Below are 14,431 nucleotides of genomic sequence, written 5' to 3'. Positions count from 1 at the left end.
TACTGTTCTCCTTACGAGTCTATGTTCACTGTTCTCCGTATAATTCTAGGGTCACTGTTCTCTGTATAAGTCTAGGGTCACTGTTCTCCATATAATTTTAAGGTCACTGTTCCCCGTATAAGAAGTCTAGGGTCAATGTTCTCTGTATAAGTCTAGGGTCACTGTTCTCCGTATAAGTCTAGGGTCACCGTTCTCCGTATAAGTCTAAGGTCACTGTTCTCCGTATAAGTCTAAGGTCACTGTTCTCCGTATAAGAAGTTAGGGTCACTGTTCTCTGTATAAGTCTAGGGTCACTGTTCTCCGTATAAGTCTAGTAGACAATACAAGCGTATCTAGCCGGAAGAACATATCAAACCTCACGTTCCAGACTAGAGAATATACTACTGTATTTCATAGCGGCAGATTCCAGTCACTTCGCTTCCTCTGCAATGAAACATATTATCCATTATATCTGTTTTATGTCTCATTCTTAATCCTCGTATTCGATGTCTTAGAATGTATCCTGTACGTGCTGTTTACCTGTTTCAGTTCTAAAGTCAACAATGTAAGCATACTGCAATTTGACTTCATTATGGAATGTGAGCGACGCAAAATCAAATACTCTTCGCAGTGTAAGACCTGCGTTTCATCAAAAATGATTTGTAAACTTCGGTCACATCAGAAATAAAATACAACTTTCATTCGATCTTTCACAGATAGTGATCCCCAAGGTTTTTAGGGGTTGTTATCTCGGGCTCATATTTCTTTGGATTCGTTATCTTGATGGTATTGACACTCTTTTGTTTACGTTTTCACGGTCATCCCAACGGAGGATACACACCGGGTTAAAATCATTGGGTTTTGATATCTATTAAAAATCCCTTTAATTTAATAAGAATGAGCTGAAATCTCTTATGAATATCGCATGCATGTAGTACGACATCGGGCTTTTGGCTTAGTCATGCAAGGCCGTTGTGGATGACCGTAATTTCTTTTTTTTTTTTTTTTTTTTTTTTTTTTTTTTTTTTTTTTTTTTTTTACTCTGGAGGTGTCTAGGACGGCCAAGGTTCAACCCTTGGTAAATAAGGAACCGGCATCATATGTTAGGTTAGGTTAAGTCATTATCCTATCATTTTTTCAGCTACAGTGCTCCAGGTAAGGTTAAGGGTAGCCTTGAGGAGCCAAGCAACCCCAGCCAGGTAAGGACCTACGTAGAGGCCTAGGTTACCTTAGGTTAGGTTTCTGCCACCCCAAAATCTATTTCCCACTGTGGTCCCCACAATCATAGGACATAAAGGATCTCGCATCTCTAATAAAGCTACTTGTTTGCTTCCGAAATGACTCTCAGAAACGTTCAAAATAAGCACTTGTAAAACGGGAAAACCACATTTTCAATTGTGGAATACAATTACGGTTCAAGGTAAAAATTTAATACCTTTTTTTTCCAGCAAATCTTCTAAGTTGAAAAAGTATTAATTAAGAGCTGATTCAATACGCCCATAAGCTTGAATTTGAATTGGGCATAAAATTTCACGCCTCTTCATTGTGACAACAGGAGCTAATTCATACCGTATACTATTGGCAGCGAGATATATATCCTTATATCCTTCTCTAGTCCCATGCCACAGGGGCATTTTTTAGAGTATTCCATTCCACTAGCCACATACACAGAGAGACTTCTGCTAAACTTACATGTAAATCAGCTCCGCTCGCTGGTTCTCTACTAAGGAATCCCGGCATGCACTGGGCGTATAATCCACACCGTTCATCCTCCATTCAGCTGAACAAGCGACAATGTATCCATCTCCGCAACAGTTGGTCGGAGAGCCGGGTAAACAAATACAACAGCTCCGCTTCGAAACTCATGCTAACGTAAACAATTAAGACAAACCGCTCCTCTGGCTACACCATCCAAGTTTGTGGAAAGGTCTCCGGATATGAGCTCGGTCTAATTCGTCCTCCTCTTGCGTGACGTATCGTTTTGTGGGGGTTGGGGATGGAGGACAGATCGAAAAGGATATACACAATGACTGGGTTTGTGATGGCACTCTTTATTTTTCATAAAAACAATATCTCTTTTTTTATACTGTACATTACAAGAGATGGGAATGATAAACAATATCACTGAACAATACGACTCTTATTTTTTTCAGATGTTCTGCAATTTGCTTCTCGTGCTTGTGAAAATATTTATTAATTAAATATAAATAATATATATTATAAATATTTATATATATAATAATATATATTATATATATATTAAAGATATATGTATTATTTATTTAATTAATTATTTATTATAATTAATATTTATTAATTATATAAATAAAATATATAAATATATATATATATATATATAGATATATATAGATATTATATATATATGTATGTAGTATGGGATATATAATATATAAAGAATATATATATATATATATATATATATATATATAATATATATAATGTCTACGCACAATATACACATGCATCCAGATTCTTATATAATCCACAATACCGAGAGCAGACTGTATACTCTCTTCATCTTCCACTTTCTTCAAGCAACAGGAAACCTGCTAACTAAAAAGTCTAAGGCTGGAATATTTGACATCGATATATTTGTTACTCGAGCCACTTCTGAAGGGATGGGAACAGGGGAGGAATTTCAGTACAGAATCAGATAAAAAAAACGAGAAGAATAAAATGGGGAAGGGAAGGAACTTCGATAGGATTCTACCAACCAAGGAGGCCTCCTCCATTCTCCTTAGTCGGGATCATCCTATCCGCTGAGTTTTTTTTTAATTTTTTTTACTCAATCTCCGTCTCTAGTCAGGTCTTTTCTCCTCATCCTTCGATTCCAGTGAGGTTCTTTTTTCCTAAGTTTATACTTTTATATGAATCTCTGTAGTACCATTACATTCCATTTAATTCTATAGTTTGAGTTCGTCTTCTTCTTCAATAATCTATAATACCGTATCAATCAACCACCATATTTAACAAAATATAAATAAATAAATAAATAAATAAATTACCTCTGTAGGTGATCTCAGTTCATTAAATCAAGTAATTTCATATTAGAGTATGCGTTTTCTATCACGTTGTCCTGATGATTCTTAAGGTGGCCTCACACTAGGCCTTTTTTTTCTCCAGCAGCAAGCCGTTGCTGCCGAAAATGGAAAACCGGGAGCTTTTAGCTCGAGGTTTTAGCTTCCCGTCTGGACGGGGAGCAGCGAGCACGAACCGCGAGCGACCGCGTACTGTAAACAAACAAGATGGCTGCTGCTGATAGGACGTACTCTCAGACCTTTGGCTTCTCTTCTCCTGAGCCACTCTCGAACCCAAAAGGTTTTTTTGTTACTCCGAGAAAACATATCACTGCAGCACATCTTGCAACAGTCCGACAATTTCTGGGTACCATGATGATATCAGTGTGACGATACAACACTTGCTCGCGAGCATCAGCTGAATCTGGCCAAAACCGCAAGCTAGAAATGACTAGTGTGATACCAGCTTTAGACTTCCCGTGAGCTGAGGAACAACAACCATTGCTTACGAATAACTAATTTTTAAAGTATTCCTTTGTATTCCTAAAGATCGCATATCTATCCTTACGTTGAACTTCTAAGTTTGTGTCATACAAATGTTCATACATCCTGAATATTAGTGACAATTCCTCGTACCGGTATTTATGCTTAATTCTGATTTGATTAGGACCGACCGACAGTTGTAGCTATTACTTACTGAACGTACTATAAATATCGCCCTGAACGGATAGATACGGTTAATACATAAAGCGGGTAATTCTCTCGTTACTGACATTAACGTTAATTCCACTCGTAGGTCTTTGCCATTCGGATCAGCAGCCGCCAATTCGAGCCTTCTCAACTGATATAAGAAAATGACACTGGTCTCTAAGCACCGTTTTTAGCCAGTCACAAAAATTCGCAACGTCTGTCTGTCTTTAGGAAATAACATAAACTCTTATGAAATTACCATAACTTGATATCCAAGGAATGGCTTTGCAAGAGTATGGCGCTCTCTTTTAACCCAGACATAAAAACATTCATAAGAACTGTTCCAAACAACAAAAATTTTTTTTTTTTTAAATATATTCAATGATATGGCAAATATCTTCTGAGATACTAAAACATCCCTTTACCTTCGAAGACAAAATTGGGTATATGAAATGCTATTAAATCAATGCGAAATAACGAATGGGAATTATTTAAGAGTCGGCCTGTATGATCAAGCTCACATCATGAAGAATCTTTACAAATTTATTGGTGGTTAACAAATAAAAAAATTGAATGAGGAAATAGATTAATCTTCTCGATCCGCTAATGAGAAAACCAAGCTGATAATGATTGGTCAACGACGACTCACTTTCCTGGCTTTTTAGGTCTCGTTGTGACCTCCTGCCGTTCTAACCAAATTCCTAAGGTCTGTCGTATGCTTCAGTAATGGTCAATAAATAATCGCACGGCAAATTTAAAAAAAAAATGCTAATCGTAGGCAAACCTAACTAAAGAGATCTCTATCATAGTTTTAATGAATAGATATTTATCAGGAATCTGTGAGATATACCTTTTGTAGAGAGCGGGTTACATGGGATGACAAGAGGAATGTTAAATAAATGAAACATTGAATCTTACCTTTAGAAAAGTAGAGACCTAGTTATAATTATCCTTGATATACTGATTTTCCCTTTTCTGTTGCTGCTATAAGTAAAAAATAAATAGTCCAGCACTGTTCTCATTAATGGTACAAAAAAAAACAACAATGGGGCCTCATTGTAATGTAAAGATCCCTTGACCTTACTTGCATTTGGGCCTATTTATGCCTATTTGAGGGCATTTTCGATATAATAAATGGTAAGTCAGCATATATAAAGACCGATGAACATTCATTTTATTCAACAGCGATCACAAACTCAGCAGCCACTTGCTAAGGTTAGTAACAACATTTGCTATCATTTTTTTTGTCTTGTAGGTACATTAAATAGAAGTCTCTGAATAGGGTCATACGCAGGACGTTAACAAATCAGGGATAAGGATAATGGTTCAGGGTGAGTGAGAGACGTCGTCCCTTATTTCGGCATTGAGACGAGGCGGACTTACTACTTAACCCAATCGCGGACTGAATGCTACCGAGCGCTGGTGCACCTGGGCGGTGTTTGGCCTCCAGGTATCCTCTGAAGAAGAAGAAGACGCTGATGATGGGGAAGAGGAAGTCTGGTCTCTCTTGCCCAGCCGGGACTAAACGCATTCGCCCTCTTTCCTGTTCTAGGCTTGAATGGGAAGTCGGCCCTCTTGCCTAGTCTGGGAGAGAAGGCGAAGTCGCCCCTCTTGCCTAATTTGGGAGAAAGGCTTAAAAAGTTCCTCACGCTTGCCTTAGGGGTCGGGAGAAGGCGAAGTCTTCCGCTCTGCCGAGTCTTGGGGAGAAGGCGAAGTCTCCACGCTTGCCTAGTCTGGGAGAGAAGGCGAAGTCGGCCCTCTTGCCTAGTCTGGGGGAAAAGGCGAAGTCTCCGCGTTTGCCGAGTCTAGGGGAGAAGGCGAAGTCGGCCTTCTTGCCCAGCCTCGGGGAGAAGGCAAAATCTCCTCTCTTGCCGAGTCTTGGGGAAAAGGCGAAATCCCTCTTTCCCAAGCGTGGAATCAGAGCTGACCTGAGAGACAGCCTCTGGGGTGGTGAAAGCCCATCTTCCGAGTAGTCAGAGATCGCAAAACCCTCCTCGAGATCGTTATCCGAGTCGTCGTCGCTTACGTCACCAGCGTCTGGGTAGTAGTCGTCATCGTCGTCGTATAAGACGCCGTATTGGACATCGTTCCTTTTCCCGAGACGAGGGGAGAATGGGGACCTCCGCACAGTGGCTGGGGGTGAGAGAGAGAATAAGAACTTCAGGATAGACCTCCATGATAGAATCTGAAGGAGCAGACATAAATATACACTGAAATTAAATGTGACTTCTACAAGGCCTAGTCCTGAGATCACGAACCAGTGAAAATGATTAAAAGAAAAAAAAAAAAAAAAAAACGATTTCCCCACACATGAACGAATCTGAAGGCGCATACATAAATAGACACTAGCCAAGACGGGACACTCTACCAGCTCTCATTACAGCGATTAAATACTTGTAATGGTACTGGGACTTTATGAACACCCTGTAAAATGGGCAGTACCTCTTATTCTTCAATCTTGCGCGATGCTTGAAGCATCCCTCCCTGCCTTATCTCTCTGCTGCTTTCCATGCTTATCGTAATTACTATTTGTATCTCTAAACAATGTGCACTCAATACATTGATGACTCTAATGTCTTTCCCAAGAAGCATCTACCCACCTTATAAATCTTGCAGTGGTACGAGCGAGTCGCTTTCGATGAGTATCAGTAATAATTTCTCTTACACGAAGTCTGATACCATTTCATCAGCATCAACACCAGCGTATTTCAAAATGTAATAGTTAATTGCACATTTACTTCAAAGGGAAGCAACGTTCTCCGGAATAAGTAATTGAAGTGAATGCCACTTGAAAAGTCGATTAGAGACTCGTCTTTGGAACACACGCGCATGCGTCATGATATTATCACGTCCTTTAGTCGCTAATTTACTTGGATACGCCATTGAAATGTATCTCCTTTCCTTTCTTCTGTCTCCTCTGCGTTGAGGAGAGACGATTATTGCTTTCAACGGGTCACAATGGGGCGCAAGAGCGGATGGAGTAAGTTGGCTCTATTCGTAAGGTTCCCAAATCGTTAGGCAACAGGATGATGGCGCCGTAATAGTCTAAGTCTTCCTCTAGTTTCTCCAACAGTCTATTTTACCTGGTTGGGTAAGTCTGAGAGTAAGTCTCAAAGTGATGCAATAATATGTAATATGTCATTTTATTACTAATATCGCGAAGGACAAGTAGATTATTTTATTACTAATATCCTTAAGAAAAGTAGATGATTTTATCATTTTGACTTGAGTGAGGCCGTTCACATGGGACTAACTAAAAAAAAACCTTATTTTGCAAAGAAAGCTTCTGCTTGAAGAATGACTGTTAATGAATTGTTTATTCCTTCGGCTCCATTTTCTCATTTGCTTCAGACTATTAGCAGTCATTCTTCAAGCAGAAGCTTTCTTTGCAAAATAAGGTTTTTTTTTAGTTAGTCCCATGTGAACGGCCTCACTCAAGTCAAAATGATAAAATCATCTACTTTTCTTAAGGATATTAGTAATAAAATAATCTACTTGTCCTTCGCGATATTAGTAATAAAATCATCTACTTTTCCTTCGTGATATTATTAATAAAATCATCTACTTTTCCTTCACGATATTATTAATAAAATCATTTACTTTTTCTTCGCGATATTATTAATAAATTCATCTACTTTTCCCTCACGATATTAATAAAATAATCAATTTTCCTTCACGATAGCAATAATAAAATCATCTACTTGTCCTTCGCGATATTACGAATAAAATAATTTTTTCCCTCACGATATTAGTAATAACATCATCTCCTTTTCCTCCACGATATTACATGCTTTTCTATTTTATCACATCAGCATATCTGCCGAGGACACAGAACGCAATGATGACGCAATAATTATTCGTTCCAAAATTAAACGCAAACAAGAGATGCAATAAGTCATTTCACGGACGATTAAGCGGACGAGGAGGTAGATAGCTCAAGCATAGGACCTCACAGCGATTTCGCGTTAGATTTGATCGTTACAAATCCGCTGACAAATGAGATACATGAAAATCGTTAGCGACTCTTGCAATAAATAATCATCAGTTAAGCTCAACCACTTATTCGTGGTCAACAAATACAAAATCACAGACCTTGTTCTGGGTTATATCTTTTTTTCAAAAAGTTCCAGATTAAGACTTGACGGATTTTCGGGTTGAAAAATAATAATAACTAAATATCTTAATATAACTGTAACGTAAACGAAGGATACTATAAATAAAGAGAAACTGAAATATTAGCTTTCAAAAAAGTATGGATACGATGTTCGAAAGAAATATTTAAGCCATTTTTTTTTCTTCCATCTAGTGAGGTCGTTGTAAAATGATATTCTCAGGATAATAGACTGATCAATGCTTTTATTTTGAGGTAAATAATAATAATAATAATAATAATAATAATAATAATAATAATAATAATAATAATTGCAGGTCCACACGGAAAACTGTGCCCAATAATAATAATAATAATAATAATAATAATAATAATAATAATAATAATAATAATAATAATAATAATAATAATTTAAGTTTTTCGGCGACTTTCTTTCAACCTCGTTCAAATTTTCAATTCACTATCTCGGTCAAGAAAGCGCTGTAGATTGACACTGCCCGTCAGGACAATAATTAAAATAAACTTTGTTTTTCTGATAAAAAAACACATCCAACATACCATTCCTTGCCACGGATAACTTGAAACTCATTTATCTCCTTCATTATCATCTTACCCTTTCTTTCTGTGCAGCGGAACCGCCGGCAAACGACAATACCTGGAAATATATTTTGCGGTTTTCCATCACCGAGACCTAAATTGCAATTGAGCGAATGGATTGCTGTATGTTTCTCTCGGCGTCTGAATTCACGTGGCTCCAGGATTGCTTTCTGATCGACACAGCAATTTTATTTTCTTATTTGTCGGCTGTGTGGCGAAATGGAAACGAAATGTATCATTATTATCGTATGAGCTTACACAGACACGATTTTATGTATAGCTGCCGACGCGGAGTCCTGTTTGAATATTTAATAATATAAGTATATCTATAGATATCACTTTAACTCTGGATTCATGTCTTTCGGGAGCCGGATTTCCTGAACAGCTTCTTGGAAATCACTTCGCCTCTGACTGGCTGTTATTTAGTTATTTTCAAAGTGTACCTCAGTCATTTCTTTTTTAAAAGTTACCGTCGAGTACAATAAGGTTCAACAGGTCTTACTCTCTTAAAAGCGACTTGCTGGTCGAATCGAAAGTTTTTATTCTCGATTCGCTTCTTCGTAACAAGACACGAGATCGCTCGAAATGGAACCTCTCCAGTGAACTTATAACCATAAACTTGTAAAAGAAAGGAGTGAATCTTAATTTTTTTAATGACAACATTATAACATATTTATTCCTAATTTGCTCTTCAGTCTACTTTGATCAACTGACCCTCAAATTGAATTTTCGGCAACATGGATGTGATGTCCTTAAGACCAAAAAAAAAAAAAAAAATCCTTCGCACTAAAGTGTAGTAGTACTTAGTCTACATCTAACCTTTACAAACGTCCCTCCTTACCTTGGGTCCACCACCAGGATGTGGCAGCTGCGTCGTCCTGATCGTCGTCAGTCGACTGAGGGGCGTCTCTTTCGGTTCGTCTGGTGTCGTCCTGTGAACCACGATAAAGAAATATCGCATGTTTGTTATTAATATCAGAAATGATCTTCCTCCTTGTTTACCAATTTCCTCGTGAGATTTATAAATTTAACTATATTGCATCATGCAGTAGCTGAGAGAGAACGCCAGGGAGATTCCAAGTTCATTACTCAGACGTTAATCTATTTAATCCCCGTTTTGGAGAGGTCCAAAACGGACCGTGGGACCCTCACCTCTTTCTGCTGCTTCCCAGGAACACTTCTTTTCCATCTGGATCCTTCGTCGGATGGTTTTGAATCTCCTTCCTTCGTGGACTGTCGGGAGAATCAAGTCAGGAAGGAATGGAGGGTAAAGTTTAGAGTAATTGGAATGAAAAGAAAATCGCTTGTAAAGCTATACAACTTTTTTCCTGTGTCCAAAGGCTACTACAGACTTATGACGTTAAGACTCACACCTTCATTCTAGATTAGAGGAATTAGAGGAATTAAGTTTCAGTTGATCATGTTTGACTGTTAGAGGAAGAGGAATTAAGCTTCAATAATCATGTTTGACTGTTAGAGGAAGAGGAATTAAGTTTCAGTTGATCATGTTTGATACCGAACACGTGTTCATCACACCAATATCAACGAATATTTCAGCTAAATATCCACCCCGCACCGTTGAGGAAATTTATTGTGAAAAAAAGTACCTACTGTATCTCAACGATTTTTCCATCATTCGCAATGTGCATCGACCCTACCTTGCAACACCTTATGCAAGAAAGTACTCACATCATCTCCAACGGCCTCATCATCGTAGTAGAGTGGGTAGCTCCTCTTCCCCGTCCTGGGCGGGTAGAAGAACCTCTTGGGCGTCCCAAGCATGTACTCATCGACGGAGTCTATCGCCCGGTCGTTCCATCTCAGGGATGATGAGCCCTGCGTCCCCCGAAAGATAAACAGTGTCACCATCAGCGAAGGGAATATGAAATGAGTTGAGATGAATATACAATTTAGGCCTAAAGCCAAGCCCTGGGACCTATGAGGTGGTCATTTAGCGCTGAAATGGAATTAAACAGTAAAAGGTTCGAAAGGTGTAACAGGAGGAAAACTTCAAAGCAGTTGCACTTACGAAATAATTGTTAGGAGAGGGTGGAAAGTAAGATGAAGAAAGAGAATATGAACGGAGGTATGGTAAAAGGAACGAAGGCACGCTGCAAAACTTAAGTAATGCCTACAGTGAACCGCGTGACGTGCACTGACGACACTAACCCGCCGCCCCCCCCCCCCTTATGGGGGAAATATGAAATGATACGAAGACTGGGTCTTGGCCGACTGATAACTGATAGGGAAGTGTGAGGTGACGTGAATATGAATACAACAGAATATCCAGTTATTTAAACCAAAAGCCAAGCCCTGGGACCTATGAGGTCATTCACAATTGAACCGGAGACTGACAGTAAAGAGGTTTGAAAGGTGCAACGGGAGGCAAACCTCGCAGTTGCACTATGAAACAATTGTTAGAGAGGGTGGAAAGTCAGATGGAAGAAAGAGAATATGAACGGAGGTACGGTAAAAAGGAATGAAAGGGGTTGCTGCTAGGGGCCGAAGGGGACGCCTAGAGTGCACCGCGTGAGGCGTGCTGACGGCACTCACCCTTTATGAGGGCGATAATGGAGTAAAATCGCGTTCTTTAACTCACCGACTCTGAAGAAGGATAGAGCTGGAAGAGATAGTTGAAGATGGCGTCCAAAAGGGCTGTTTTAGACGGCGCTGGTGGCGAGGACTGCGCAGTGTCGCCCTGACCCGCATCTAAACCTGTTTGGAGGGAAAATGACGTCTGAAAAATCAACCTAAGCAATTAAAAAAAATTGTTTTTAAAGATTTAATATATATATATATATATATATATATATATATATATATATATATATATATATATATATGTATTAAATTTTGTATAAAGATAAATAATATATATATATATATAATATATATATATATATATGAAGTAATAATAGTCCACACTTATGTAAAAATGTGTATTAAAAATACATAAAAGACGGAGCTTTCGTCTACTTGATCAGTAGACCTCATCAGCCGTACGGCTGATGAGGTCTACTAATCAAGTAGACGAAAGCTCCCCGTCTTTTATGTATTTTTAATACACATTTTTACATAACTGTGGACTATTATTACTTCAGATATTCCAGTCACGTTATGGTGATTTATATATATATATATATATAATATATATATATATATATATATATATATATATATATATATATATATATATTATATATTTGTTTTTAAAGATTAAAGAATATATATTTTTGTTTCTAAAGATTAAAAAAAATTGTTTTTTAAAAATAAAAAAAATATATACTATATTTTTGTCTTTAAAGATTAAGAGAAAAAAGTTCTATTAAAAATTGCAGCTACATTTTTTTAGGGAGAATGACGTCTGAAAAATAAACGTAACCAATTTAAAAATATTTATTTTTGTTTTTAAAGATTTAAAAAGATATTTTTGTTTTTAAAGATTTAAAAAAATAATTTTTGTTTTAAAAATTTTAAAAAATAGTTTTGTTTTTAAAGATTAAGAGAAAAATTTTCATAAAAATTGCAGCTTCATTAAAACTAAGTTTTAATACGGAATATATTTTTTTCAAGATTAACAACAAACTTTTCCTCAAAAACAAGCATTTAAAAGAAAATTCTCAGATAAAGAAAAGTTAATTTCAAGGACAGGATAAATCACACTTAAAAATATAAGTAATCTCTCTAAAAAATTAGAAATTAAAATTCTTCCAAAACAAAAATACGTTCCTCTTACGAAGAGAGAATCTCAAAATGAAATGTCTCGATATAAGAATATGTCTTCACTTGCTTCACTTATATAAGAATGTACAGAAATTTGATGCACAGAGGAAATGATAGGGAGCAATTGGTGACTGCATTTACGTTCATGGAAAAAAATTTATCACATTATTAGGACTAGCAAACATATGTATACAAAAGTCATGTATGAAAATTCGTAAAGTAACTAAGTCTACGGGCGTAACCAGCCTCGTTTCACGGGCAAAACCAGCTCCGTTTCAGGAAATCCCTTTTCACTCCCACACCTTTCGGAGGGCGGGGGGCTGGGGAGGTAGAAGAAACACCATTATAAACCATCTTAGGAGTCCCCACTATAACCCTGCCAAGTTTCATGCCCATCGGACCAGCCGTGTGGCCGTGGTTGAATGACAGACGGACGGACAGACATTACGCCCATTATAGTTCGATTTTGTGTTTACTATTTTCCCCTGAATTAATTCAACAAATTTTTCTAATTACTTTCATGATATTGTTAAGTTGTATTTACGTATATGAAAGTGCATAAGATGCACTTTCGTGTACTTTCTTTTTTATCCAAAATTTGGGCCAGCATGAGTAAGAGAAGGGGTTAGTCCTTTTCCAGCCCCAAAGCAGGAAGGCTCATGTCCCAAACATTGACAGTAGTGTATTTTATTTTATACTCTTTTTGCGAGATCGGTTGACACTTGACCCGACGTCCTCTCGCATCACGGCCCACACGAACGACCTTATCGTCAGCAAATAACAAAAAATATACATAAATTCAATATCTGGATTAAGACGCACCCAATAGCCCTCTCAACTATTCGATATTACTTAATCCGCGTCAATTGATAGACGACTAAGCGCAAAATGCAATTCCAAAATGCAATAGAGTCAACGAAGAATTTCTAACTTCGATTCCGAACACTTTTCAGGAAACTGAAACAAAATCAGTTAGTTAATTAATTAATTAACAACGGCTTTTCAATACCGATTAAAAACATATATAATGATGACGCGAAAGGATAATTTAATTAATCCGTCAGAGGACAATCATATATAAATTGTGGATCGAATTGGATTCTCACTTACTCGGTTTCGTCGCCTTGAAGATTGCGATAACCAATTTCAACCCCCTACGCCCTTTATAAAAGAGAGAGAGAGAGAGAGAGAGAGAGAGAGAGAGAGAGAGAGAGAGAGATTTACTCTTTAGCACAACTGCCAAGAAAGACAGTATTAGCAATAAACTTTCTTAGAGAGAGAGAGAGAGAGAGAGAGAGAGAGAGAGAGAGAGAGAGCACTGTCGAGAAAGACTGTATTAACAATAAACTTTCTTAAAGAGAGAGAGAGAGAGAGAGAGAGAGAGAGAGCTGTCCAGAAAGATAGTATTAACAATAAACTTTTTAACAGAGAGAGAGAGAGAGAGAGAGAGAGGGGGGGGGATTTACTCTTTAGCATAACTGCCAAGAAAGACAGTATTAACAATAAACTTTCTTAGAGAGAGAGAGAGAGAGAGAGAGAGAGAGAGAGAGAGAGAGAGAAAACTGTCGAGAAAGACAGTATTAACAATAAACTTTCTTAGAGAGAGAGAGAGAGAGAGAGAGAGAGAGAGAGAGAGAGAGAGAGAGATGGAACAAAAACTATTCAAAGTACTGACGATCCAGCCCTTCTGAGGATCTATATATGAATAGTCAGGCCTCCAGAATGTCAATGACAAAAGTATAGAAAGCTGACAACCCGAGCAGGATAAACTTCCCAGGAAAAGAGCTTCGAGCGGCAAAATTGAACAATAGTCTCCGTTTGCGGTCAAATTAACCGTTCGACATCACACGTAACCCTGGACTTTGCAGAACTAAGATCACCAGAATAAACGGTAGCCCTAAATGTATAATATAAGATTATACGAGCGAGTCTTAGTATATAGTTCAGAACACTTGTTGGGAATGATCACCCCCACGAAACTGCCGACGTGTTTAGTACTGGAATATGTCATTACGATGAGACTTCGAATTCAAGCTGGAGAAAATGCAAGAGCTCCGTTAACGCGGTTTGTAGACGCGAACGAAAATGCTATTTTAATGAAGTACATACCAAGCCTCCATGAGATGGAAAAGATTTAAACTTTGGATTGAATTGGCTCCAGGTAATGAGGGCTCATTCATTCAACTGGCTTTGTTTTTTATCTCATTATATTAAGGGAAGATGGACAAAAAAAATTATAACTGTGATAACTGTAATCGTAATATGCTTTCTCGAGACATTGACGTCATAAATT

General features: G+C 37.7%; 1 pseudogene; it reads right to left on the bottom strand.

The window, feature by feature from the left end:
- Positions 1-2,435: 2,435 nt before the first annotated feature.
- Positions 2,436-14,431, bottom strand: part of LOC135208482 (uncharacterized) — a 34,922-nt pseudogene continuing 22,926 nt past the window's right edge.

This window comes from Macrobrachium nipponense, chromosome 35 (assembly GCF_015104395.2).
Source record: "Macrobrachium nipponense isolate FS-2020 chromosome 35, ASM1510439v2, whole genome shotgun sequence".
In the NCBI taxonomy this organism is placed as follows: Eukaryota; Metazoa; Arthropoda; class Malacostraca; order Decapoda; family Palaemonidae; genus Macrobrachium; species Macrobrachium nipponense.
Note: the sequence above shows the minus strand (reverse complement) of the source record. Positions and strands in the feature narration are given on the sequence as shown.